Source organism: Mastigoproctus giganteus, chromosome 7, assembly GCF_048544385.1.
Source record: "Mastigoproctus giganteus isolate SK-2022 chromosome 7, ASM4854438v1, whole genome shotgun sequence".
NCBI classification, from domain to species: Eukaryota; Metazoa; Arthropoda; class Arachnida; order Uropygi; family Thelyphonidae; genus Mastigoproctus; species Mastigoproctus giganteus.
In genome coordinates this window covers 140,822,792-140,835,711 of record NC_143581.1, presented here as the reverse complement: position 1 = coordinate 140,835,711, position 12,920 = coordinate 140,822,792, and the positions used below count along the sequence as shown (strand labels likewise).

The window sequence follows — 12,920 nt, the reverse complement described above, 5'->3', positions numbered from 1 at the left end:
TGAAGTTCTCTGAGCAGTGCAGACGAGCTGCAAGAGTAGCTCATGGTGTCTTGTCAATGATATACAGGAATTTTTCTAGCAGGGATAAGGAGGTGATTATTCCCTTGTATAAGGCAATGGTAAGGCCACATCTTGAGTACTGTATACAGGTCTGGAGGCCTCATTTCAAGAAGGATGTAGAGCTGCTGGAACGGGTACAGAGAAGGGCAACAAGATTAGTAAATGGAACAAAGGGTTGCTCTTACGAAGAAAGGCTTAAGTTTTGCAAATTACAGAGTTTGGAGACTAGGCACCGGCGAGGTGATCTGATAGAGGTGTATAAGGCTTTGAATGGTTTGAGCATGCTCAATGCCAATGGGATTCTTCATCTTTCTCAGAATAATCACCTCAGAGGGCATAAATTCAAATTGAGGAAGGACGGATGTTGGATAGATGTGCGGAAATTTGCCTTTGGCCAGCGGGTGGTTGGTTGGTGGAACCGACTTCCATCACTTGTTGTTGACGTTGATAGCCTAAACAAATTTAAAGCTCAACTGGACAGGTATTTCGAACGAACGGAGGTGTGAAATGGGAGTGGGTTTTTTTTTTTTTTTTTTTTTTGCTGATGCTGAATAAGCTTGCTTTCTTGCATCATATGCCTCTGCTAATGCTAATGCTAATGCTAATGCTATCTAGCTTACTGCCAGAGTTGAATACCTCTCTGGCATTCCCCTCGCCGAATAATTCCTCATGTGTGAATGTCGATGCAAAATATTCATTTAGTTTGTTAGCTACCTGAGCAGAATCATCAGCAGTTGAACCAACGATATCAAGTGGACCAATCTGATTCATCCCATTCCTTCTAGAGTTTACATAAGTAAAGAACTCTTTGCTGTTTTTCTTTGCATCCTTTGCTAAAGATTTCTGTTAATCTGCCTTCGCCTGCCCAACCTCCTTTGTAACTTGGATACAGATCAGCTTATATCTATCATAGGCTTCTGTGTCACATGTTAATTTATATGTATCCTATGTATTTTTCTTCTCTGCCATATGTCTCATTGTTTCATCTGACATCCATTTAGGCCTTGAAGAATATTTCTTATTTGGCATGTAAAACCTAGTAGCTTCCAAGATAAGTTCTTTGAATGCTTCCCGTTTTCAATTTGCTGTTGGTAACATCATCAGTTGGTCCCACTGTATAGAATTTAAATACAGTCTCAGACCATTGTAGTCGCCTTTATGAAAGCAATAACCCTTCCCTTTACCACAGATGGTAGTTACCTCTTTGACTAAATCCCACTTCAGCACACTGTGATCACTGCCACCTAGTGGTTTCTTTATCTGCAGATTCTTAATGCATGAAGAATCACTACTGAAAATCAGATCAAGAGTATTACTCCCTCTAGTTGCCTCCCGAACATGCTGATGTTCAAAACAATCAACCAATAAATCCACAAAAGCCTTGCTAGCGTGTGAGTGACCAACCCACAAATTCCAGACAATATCTGGGAAATTAAAATCCCCCATTATAAGACTCTCTGACTTACTGGTCCACTCTATTTCCCTGTACAGTTTCTTATTATACTCACCAGAGTCATTAGGCCAATAGCACACTCCTACTCTCAATTTTGATCTCCCAATGCTTATGTCACACCAAACTGATTCGACTCTACACTGTTCAGCGATGTCGACTGGCTTCATTTCCTTGAATTTTATGTGTTTCTTAACTAATAGCATAACCCCTCCCCCCCTTCCTACCCTGTCTATCCTTTCTGTACACATTCGTCACCGTCCTCCCCACACCTTGTGGAAAAGGCCCGGGTTCGAATACCGTCGATGACGCGAGGAACTTTAGTGGGCTTTTTTCACTCCGTGGCTGAGTTAGTCGGTCCCAGGCGTAGATGGCAAGGTTTTTTCCCTCAGAAACTGAGGTTTTTTCGTCCAGCAAAACAGGCAAATCGACCAGAGAACACACGCAATTTACAGACACGAATACGGGTTAATGTAATCATTTGAGGGTAACCCTAATATAGTAGTTTGATTTGTTTTTTCTGTACACATTGTACTGCCCAAATTCCAGTTCTGCATTCATTATATCTGTGTGACACCACGTCTCTAACCATGATTATGACTTTAGTGGATGGGACCTAGGTCCCATGATGTACACCATCCCACATTGACATCCTGGTTATTAGACAAGCAGTGGACAGGATCCTATCCAAATATTGATCAACTATTGGACGGGACTCTGTCTGGGACCTGACGAAGCCACTGCTTTGCTGCTTACACGACATGTAGGCGATTTGAGCCGACTCCCTTGTTCGGCCCTTTTTTCTCTCTTACTCCGGCGGGTGGGGAGGCACGACTTTGCTTTCTTCTCCCCTCCTCGCCGACCCCACTCTTCCCTCTGTTGGGACATGAGCATGCCCCACCAGAGGAAAGAGTGGGGTCGGCGAGGAGGGGATTGGTATGTTGGAATCAGTGGGAGCATGGGCATGCCCAACTGATTCCAACATACCAATCCGATTATATACTGAAGTTAAATACCTAGGCCTCCACATAGAGGCAAACCTCACCTTTCATGCTCACCTGAAGTACCTTGCCGTTAAAATAAGAATATACGCAGCCATGATTAGAAGAATAAGCCGGGCTGACTGGGGCCTGAAGAACAAGGCCCTCTCTCTAATCTACAAAGCGGTATTCGTACCGATTGTCTGCAATGGGACTTCCATCTGGTGCACTAGAGCAACACTAGAGCGGAACAGGCGTAAACTCGATTCAATTCAGCGATTTATGCTTCTGTCTGTTACCAGGGTGTGCCACACAGTCAGCACCCCTGAGCTCCAGTCATCACAGGATTCAGCCCCTCTGCCTGGAAGTACGGAAAAGAGGCCTCTACCAGCGCCACAAGAAAGGTGTTCCTACCCAACTACTGGATATGCATCTGGACCTCACAAATGACCATGAGCAAGAAAAAAAGGTGTGTCGACAGCTGCCTGCAGCATGGATTGCAGGAATCCTGGAATGCAACAAGTGAAGGAGAAGTAACTATGAAGTTCTTCCCCACAATCACCCTTACCTGTCCCAAGCCTCCTCCCTGGTATTCATCTTTACTGCAGGCATCCTTTCTTCTTACTGGGCACGGCCCATTCCAGCAAAAGTTAACAGCGCTCGGTAAAAAAAAATTATTATTATTTTAGGGTTGCCCGTAATTAAATACATTAACTCGTATTTTTGTCTGTAAATTGCGTATGTTCTATGGTCGATTTGCCTGTTTTTCTGGACGAAAAAAACCCCAGTTACTGGGGAGAAAAACCTTGCTATCTACGCCTGAGACCGACTAGCCCAGCCACGGAGTGAAAAAAGCCCATTAAAGTTCCTCGCGTCATCGATGGGATTCGAACCCAGGCCTTTTCCACCCGGTATGGGGAGGACGGTGACGATACCACTGTGCTACACGTGCAGACGAAACAGCGCTCTGTATCGAAAACAATTCTTACTGCCACTGTGAAGATGAGGAGTCCTGGGTCCACGTCATGTACGAGTGCCCCTCATATAATGATCACCGCCTACGACTCTTCACCGAGATACAGTCCAACCCCTGCCAACAGGAGCACATCCTCATAAACGATGAAACATCTTATGCAGCCTTCACACGATTTGTACAGGCAGCTGTTACCACCAGACAGGTTTATTCCACCCATGATAGGCCTGACTAGAACGTTCCACCACCATTGCAAACCTCAACAGGGGTAGAATAAATGCATTACCCACAAAGTGCAGAAAATATAGCAACCAAGCTATCATGCAAACCCCACTCCGGGGTAGGATTATTCTGGTACCCTCTTGTGGGTGTGGGACATATACTGCTGTCATTCTGCTGAGTGCGGGATCTCCCTTCAGAGCACAAGGTCCATCGCGCTCACATGGGGGCACCTGCCCCTGTGACTTTAATTCCTTATACCCGCCCCCACTTTGTCTTAAATCACCGGGTGGGCCCTTCGCCTTTATTATTATTATTATCATTATTGTTAGCTACATGTTACAAGGAAGCCTTATGCTGCACTAGCCAAAAAAAGAAAAAAAAAAAAAAAAAAAAATTCTTTAATACCCCGAGAGAGAGAGAAGAAAGGAGTCACCAAGAAAGAGAAGAATGATGATATTCAGCTCAGGACCCTGGGTGTACCAAGCCCATATTCACCAGATGTGATCCCCTGACCTTGTTCCATCTGTGTTTCTTACCCTCCATTCTGATCCACTCTACTCTTACTCTAATTCCTAGTGTGCTGTCTTCAACAATTTTTTTTTTTTTTTTTTTACTTGATCTCTGTCAGAGGCTCAGGCCTATTGTACTCTGGCAGAGAGAGACCAGTCAGAGTACAACGGGCAGCCTGGCTAACCTCTCAGTGGTGGTAGGTTTGCACCAGGTGGCAGGACCTGACAGAGTGCAAATTTAAACTACTGGTTACCTGCTCTGCTTCCACCGGGCGAAGTGCAAGCAACGTTGGACCTCAGCAGTGGTACAGCGGCTAAATGGCCAGAGGAACAACGGTACATAACATTACACACTCACATGACGCACACACTTTTAAATATCTGGCCTTCCCAGTGAACTGGTACACTCACAATGAAAGCAAAACGGAGATGGGGAAACCCCTGGTGCCGTTAGACACTTAACACACTTTGCCCTGTGGGTGCCTCTGCACGGTAGCACAGTGTTATCATCAACGTCCTCGCCACATCGGGTAGACAAGGCCACGCTCGAATCTCGTCGATGACGCGAGGAACTTTAATGGGATTTTTCACGCCTTGGCTGAGTTAGTCAGTCTCATGAGTAGATATCAAAGTTTTCCCCCCAGAAACCGGGGTTCGTTCAAAAAAAGCAGACAAATTGACCATAGAACACCCTCAATTAACAGACATTATACACCCAGCATGGCAGATGAATTTAATTATTCGGGTGGTCTAAAAATAATAGTTTGGTTTGTTACTTTGTCGCTTCCACTGCACTTTTTAAGCCGCGTTAAGACAAAAAAGCAACAACTAAAACCGAAGCGCTGATTACAATGAATGTCGTTTTTTCCCTATGAATTTGTATACATCTGATCGGGATTTCACAAAAGATAACATCATATGAATAATAACATTATTTTTGATCTCAAAAAGTGGCGTGCACAATGATTTTTTTTGAATGATTGAAATCGCATTTTCGAGATTAATACCCCTGAAAAGTGATCGAACTAATGAAATATGTAGTGTTGCTAATAATAGTCTGCGCGGTTAGCACAGTGGTATCGTCACCGGCTTCCCCACACCGGGTGAAAAGGCCCGGGTTCGAATCCCGTCGATGACACGAAGAACTTTAGTGGGCTTTTTTCACTCCGTGGCGTAGATAGCAAGGTTTTTCTCGCAGCAACTGGGGTTTTTTCGTCCAGCAAACAGGCAACTCAAGCAGAGAACACAGGCAATTTAGAGACAAAATAAATATATGGATAGATGTAAACAGGGGATCATAATTTGGTTTTTGTTGCTAATATTTGTTATATTTTTTGTGTTCTGTGTATTTATATAACCGCCACAATATTCATTTGTATATCTGATTCAATGTCTTGTCACTCTAATCTTCACTTGTAATGCAGTCATCTTTCTGCTACTTTTCTTTACAATATCGCTTATGTATTTATATTTTGTTTTGTCTAACTTTAAAAATAAAAATAAAATGAAAAAACTTTGCTATGCATATATATTTAAATATTATTATTTGAAGAAGCTTAGTGCACTGCATGAATCATGTGGCTATTCGATTTATCACCACTCCTCCCTAACTTTTTTTAATCATCACACCATTCTTTCTTTCACACCATTATTACTTGGTTTCAGTCATTACTTTTTAATGTACTATAGTGTCAATATAATTCTTGCTACATTCTTGTGTTTTGAAATTTATTCACAAAATTCAAGGTACTATTTCGGTTGCCGTTTAATGAATTGGTTGGGGCAAAGATACCGTGACGACTAGGTTGCCGCGCCCTGCGAAGGGATCGAAACGCTATATCGAAATATATAAAGCTGGATTTTGTTTTTGTGAGTGTAGCTGAATGATAACGGTAAAATACATAGCAATATCGGCTTGAGTCGAGTTTTTGGTAAGTGCATTTTGTTTATTTTTATAACAGTGTACGTTTACCTGATGTGTGTGCTATTGTTCAGATTTAGCGGAATCAACAATTTTTATTCAATTATTTTTTATTGTTATTTTATTTTATTTTTTCTCGTACTTTTCTTTATCCAGTCTTTACCTTAACACATGGATTTTAATGATTTAATTTAGCAATTAGTGACACAGTTGAATATTTTGCAAACTGATTCGAGTTTTTAATTTACAGGTCTTCATTGCTTTATGTTGCTTTTTTTTTTGCGAATCTTTCTGCTTTTGAACTTTTATTTGACACATGGTAATCCTGACGCCACGGTCGATTTGGTGGGCTCTAACAGAGGATGTGAATAAGAAGTTCACATCCGTTGATGTTACTTATAACGCATCCTGTTTGCTGATATGGTGCATCATTTGAAAACATTTTGCTTTTCGTGATTGGAATGAGTACTGTATTTATGTTTCACCGGTGTAAGCTGTAGAAACTCGAAACTTCAATCAGTTATAACATTATCCAGGCGAAACCAATATATTAGTCGGTGCTAGATCCATTTCTGGTGTGTGTGTGTGTGTGTACACACACACACACACACACACTTATCTATATATATATATATATATATATACACACACACACACACCTATCTATCTATCTATCTATCTATCTATATTTATATAGATAGAGAGAGAAAATTATTTTATAGCCATGCTTATAAGGTATATAAGCATGACTGAAAATACTCTTATTAATATTTCATTATCTGAGATATGAAATTCCAATTATTTTTTTTTTTCTCGGAATATTAATCAAACTTTTTAAAATTTAGTGGAATCGTAATTTTGGGGACGTGGGAGGAAAAGTATCCCGTACGTCATTTTTTATTTATTTATTTTTTTTATCTGTGTACATAGCGGACTAGGTCTTTGGTTTGGATTCTTCTAGCCAAAGGAGGTCTGGTCAAAGCAGGATATTCGTTATAAGCAGTTTTACAAAGATTACAGATTTCGTAAATATCAAATCGAGATATAGTTGAAAAAAAAAAAGTTTTTTATATTATTATTATTATTTTACATTTCATTTCTTTGCATTGCGTTCTTTCAGTAGTATTCAAATTTTATTATATATATATATATATATATATATATATTCAACTTTTTTATTTTCTTTTTAATTTTATTATATATTCACCTTTTTTTTATTTTTTTTTTTGTCAGTATATAAAAAATGTAAAGGTATAGCATACATTTAAAATTTCAAATAAATAGCAGTTTACTTCAACCTATGGAATGGTATTCAGTGCATTTTGAAACAGACTTGGTTTGTTTACAATTATGCACAAACTGGGGCTGTTGTCCTACTGAGTAAAAGCATACATATCAAAAAAGAGCAGTGTAATTCTCCTTATGGAATGGAGCTTTTTATTTGAAGTGCATAGTGCAATACTTAGGAAACTCAGTATTGCACTATGCACTTAAAGTAAAAGAGGTGTGATGCACCTCACCAATATGAAATCAATGCATTTCATGATAAAGTTAAAAAAATGTGCTTGCCTATTCACATATTCAGTGACAGGATATTGTTCCATTCTGAAATCCATAATATTTATATTCAAATATTATTTTTATTTTAGCTTGTCACTTATGTCTGGAAAAGTGTCTTTGGTCTATAGAATGGTGTTCATGAACTGAAAAACATGGAATAACTCACAGGGAAAATCCTGCTTTTTCTGCTTGAGGATGGCTGGCTATAACTTCAGTTGAAGAGGGCTTCAGAAATTCCTTTAATCATTGGCTGGTATTGAACCCAGACATTTTCCAAATGTGTTGCAGGTGCAATGTTTTTGCTGGTTAAGCTACAATGGAGGATATTTAAATATATTAAAAATGTCTAAATTAGAAGAATAAATAACCTATAGCACTCTGCAAATTATACCATGCAGCATTGTGACTAAGCAGCCAAACAATAAATTCCTCATTAGATAGAAATGGTTTGACCATATGAGAAAGAGGTAGAAAGAGCATCACTGAAGGGGAAATGATACAAACTTTAAGACAGAGCATCAAATTCAAAAGTTATTTTAATTTTGTGTCATTGGGTTAGGTGAAGTTGTTAATCAGGAAAATGGAAGAAGTTAAATTATTGTGTTTGCGAATTGGAATGGGCAGCAAGAGAGATGGTCACCAAATCTGCAAAGCCCAAATTGATGAATGCAATAGGAAGTAACTAGTCTGTATAGGATGGATGTGTGTTTCTTATAAAGTTATATTATAACAGAAGAAAATGGTCAGATAAAAAAAATATAAAGAAAAATATTATTTTATATTGTAGTAAACTTCAGTAATTTACTTGCAAATAATAAACTGCAGTTTATCTGTAAAAGAGGTGCAGTACCCAGTTTTACAAGGACTTGGCCAAGTATTTTGATACTAAGTGTTTTGACATAGTACAAAATACTGATCATTGAAACTTGAATTACAAGATTTAGTTGTAATTTGAAACATAATCACAGTACTAATGAGACTAGCACATAGGGCCATACAAAAGTGAGGGGGAGAGGATTGGAGGCAATGCACCTAGCTTCCTGAGACAGAAGGGAGAGTGGACCCAAAATGTTTCTTAATTGATTATATTATAATAACAAATGAAAAAAAGGGGGGGGGTTCCAAAAATCAGTTGTGCACCTGGGTCGGTCCCCAAACACAGTTGCACAATCTGCTTGCAGTGTGTAAGGTATTTGCATACTATTTTTATCAGTATGATGTTGGTGATTGTAGAATAAAGCTTTTTTACATGAATTTATGAATGTGATCCTGGATCAAAGCCAAGTCTTTGATCTTATCATTCCTAGATTTTGATTTCTGTCAAAGCTTAAAAATCACACAACCATAGAAAACAGAAATTTTTCACAAAATTTAGCAGTAGTGTGAAAGAATTTCTGTTCCAGGACTTTGGCATACATGGAGAAAAATAACTGTATAGAACAGATGGTTACTGATAAGTTATTATGACTCGCGTAAGTTGGAAAATGGTTGGGGTCAGGGAGTACAGTACTCGAAATTTTGGTAGGCAAACGATTACATATGAAATAAGTGGCACTGGCTACTTGCCACAATTTGTGTTAAAATACTCCAGAAATTTTGGTCATCATTTCATATCTGATATTTACTTTTCCTCAGGGCTCTGAGTGTACCAAATGTCTTTTTTTTGGTTTGTCATACACATTGACAATGTCATATATGTTACCAGTGTATGATGATGCAAGTATGTCCTGTGTAATGTTTATATGTCACCATGTGCATACTTGATTATTAAAATTAAGAAATTTTATTAACAAGCATTGCATATGATAAACCCTATTTCAAGGCCTGTCGATTACTAAAAACTGGTAATGGTGCTAGTCAAGGCAATTTATTAATTTCATATTTTTCACCAGAGCTCAACAAGCACAGTCACTGTAGTGAGCAGTATCCAGCTTGGTAACTAGTATTTATTAGTTGGTTTAGTCGGGGGGGGATACAAATTGCTGTAGTTTGGGTTCATTGGGGACCCACTCACCCTTCACAAAGAAGGGATGGCCCAAACTATAGTAGAAAAAAATCATGTGTTGAAACTCTGAATTATGAGATAATATTTTGTAGAATACTGGCGTTCATATGCAAAGATACGAACCTTCAGTTTTATGGCCCCACATAAAGTACTCATGGGTCCCCATAATGAGTATTTTATATTTTTAGGCTACCTTTTGAGTAGTGGGGGGGGGGCCCTCTTTGGGTAGAAAACAGACCCACACAGTGGGAACATGTACTGTGATAGTTACATCATTGTATAGCCTGCATAGAATTGGAAAGAAAATACCACTGAGAAAAAAGGCTGAAGTGCCTGAAATGTATCTACTTTCTAGTATTTTATGAGTGTGTATACTTTATTTAATATAATGCAGTGGTTTTCAACTGGGGTGTCGTGGCACCTTAGGGTGCTGCAACAACATTCCAGAGGTACCATGTAATTTGGGTTTAAGTTACATAAACTTATTTTTTTCTATTTATGTTTATTTCATTATAAAGCGGGGTACAGTATCTTTTTTTTAATTTTGTGGTGATTTATAATTGTTTACTTAGTACCTCTATATAAAGAATAAAATTATTATAGCGTGTGTGTGTGTATATAAAATTTTTTGTTTTATGAAATGTAATTTTTATAATTATATTACTGTAATAACTATCATATAACACACACACACACACACACACACACACACACATATATACATACACATACATACAGAGAGAGAGAGAGAGAGAGAGAGAGAATCGGATCTAACAGGCAGAAAATTGAGTAGGGGTACCATAAAATAAATTACTTAGGGGTGCCGTGCCGTTATTAAAAAAAGGTTGAAAACCACTGATATAATGTATGCATAACATACTTTTTTTTTTTCAGTTCCAAAATAAAAATATAAATATCATTTGTACCTATTCTAATGCTTATTATTAAAAAATATATAAAATATTTTAAAAATTATTTGGCAATTAAAATTTCCAGATTTTTTTAAATTTTTTTAAAACATGTTTTCTGTATGTGTTTATTATATTCCTTTTATAACAAAAAAAGAATATAATAAGCTGCCACACAGTAATATTTCTGAAGAAGCTTTTAATTCTTATAAGAAGAAGCTATCTAATAAGTGAATTAGCAATTGCTTTTATATCTTTTGATCTTCTATCCAACAGATAGCAGACATTCTTGAGTTGTTGCTGCTATAAAAGTTGCTTTTATTTTCTCTGCATTCTTTCTAATTGTTCTCTATATTGATTGACATATCGGCATGACAGACGAAGTTAGGATACTTTTTTTATTTCCTAACTTAACCTTTAAGATTAGGTTAGGAAATAAAGTTTCCTAACTTTGTTTTGTTTGTTTGTGATTTGGTTTTTAGGAGCATTAGCAACTAAGGCCATATTCTTTCGGAGGATATGTGGTGGTCATTCCCTGACATTTCCGCATCCTCCGTATTTGGTGGTCAATGGCTCGGACCCCGGTCTAATCAAGAAGCGTGTGCTACACACTACTGCTCCTGCCCACCTGGCTGCAGAGGCTCCTAACTTTGTCTGTCATGCCGACATGTCAATCAATATATCGTTCTCGACTTCAACTGTCACTACTGATAACACGCATAGTCTATTTACCGAGAATGCAGGGAGAAACTGCGGTAGTGGCAAAAAAGTTTGCCGTGGTTCTTGTGTTAACTTTCTTTGCCTTAGCTGCTTTTTTTTTTTTTTTCCCCCCCCTCTCTGAACCTGCAGTATCTTCACCAGTATGCTTCCTTTTCACACTGTTTTCAAGTATTTTACTTATTTTTATGGAATAGAGCACAATTACAGTATAAAAAGAATAAAAATGAGGAGGCATGTTTGATTCACGCAAACAAAGCAGCACAACATATAGCAACTGAGTGAATAACGCAGTAAGTGTTGCCTTCAGCTGTTGCGATTCCTCCATGTTCGACTGCCATTTCTTGTAAATGCAAAAGTCAAATTGTGCATAAGCGAATTTGGTTCGTGTCTCCCTAGCCGAGTGGTCAGGAACGGGAGTGGACCTTGAGTAGACCAGGGTTCAAGCCCCTGACTACTAAATATAATCAATCTGCCAACCCGCACTGGACCAGCGTGGCAGATTATGGTTCATTTCCCTCAGCATGAATTGTTGAGGAGGCTTCCATCCTGTATTGGATTGATAATGGCTGCAATTTACCTTTTTTTTTTTTTTTTTTTTTTATATATATATATATATATATATATATATGACATTGTTCTCCTATTTATAAATCGTGTGTGATCGAATTCGTGTAGTGTTATATGAGGACTGCCTGTACTTCAATAAAAAAATAAAATTTTAAAACATACTTTGTTTTACATATTTCTTTTCAAAAAAACAAAATTAATTCTGCTGAAAATTGTAAAAAATATTTTAGACATAAAATGGAAACATCAGCCTCTTGTTCTTTTCCAGTTTAGTAGCAGTTAAGTGTGTGAAATTTCAAATGTGTACACATATGTATATTTTTGCTTATTATGTTCTAGACTGGCTGCTAGATAGTCCACCAGTCTGAACCTATTGGTAACTCTAGGAGGCATCCAGATCAGCTAGTGTGTGGTAGATGACTTTCATCGACCGGTGAAATACCACCACTTTGCTTATTGGAGGCTTGAAGTGGTGAAACCCATGTTTAGTCTCTAGAGCAAAGTTTCCGCTATCCCCTTCCCCCCATATTTCTCCTTCAACCCATGCACGGTACTAAGTACTATAGGTTTTGATACCTTTCGTGTTTGGGGTTTTCATAAAAAAAAAAAAAAAAAAAAAAAATCTACTCTACTAGATAGTGACTAGAGGGAGTCCAAGTAGAGTGTATGGGGGAGGGAACATTGTCAAGTCTACATTATATCAAATAGCTGGGTATATTCTTGCTGTCTGTATGCCATATCCTGATATTTCATTATTTCAAGCTTACAGAACAAACTTAATTGTGAAAAGATTCCAACCTCAAAAAAACTTCCCCATTCAATTCGAAAATATACATAATCTCAGTAATGTCCATTTCCGCCTGCAATCTACCAAGTTCCACTTACTTTTTCTGACATAATCCCAATTATCGGTTGCCTCAACTGCTGCCCAACTCATTTGTGCAAATTATTTGCTGTATGACTCCTTCAAAAATGGTACTTAGACATATGTCAACATATATAACTTAGTAATTTGCAGTCTCATCTTGAGATTCTTTGGCTTAAA

At 38.0% G+C, this 12,920-nt stretch overlaps 1 protein-coding gene across 4 annotated transcripts in view; it reads left to right on the top strand.

Annotated features, from left to right (window-relative positions):
* Positions 1–5,966: 5,966 nt before the first annotated feature.
* The window catches only part of LOC150083232 (protein hu-li tai shao-like), a 346,406-nt gene continuing 339,452 nt past the window's right edge, over positions 5,967–12,920 (top strand). For all 4 annotated transcript variants that reach the window (XM_090377923.1, XM_090377924.1, XM_090377922.1 and 1 more), the window contains exon 1: positions 5,967–6,125. The gene's annotated coding sequence lies outside the window, so the exon portion shown is untranslated. The remainder of the gene's footprint in view (positions 6,126–12,920) is intronic.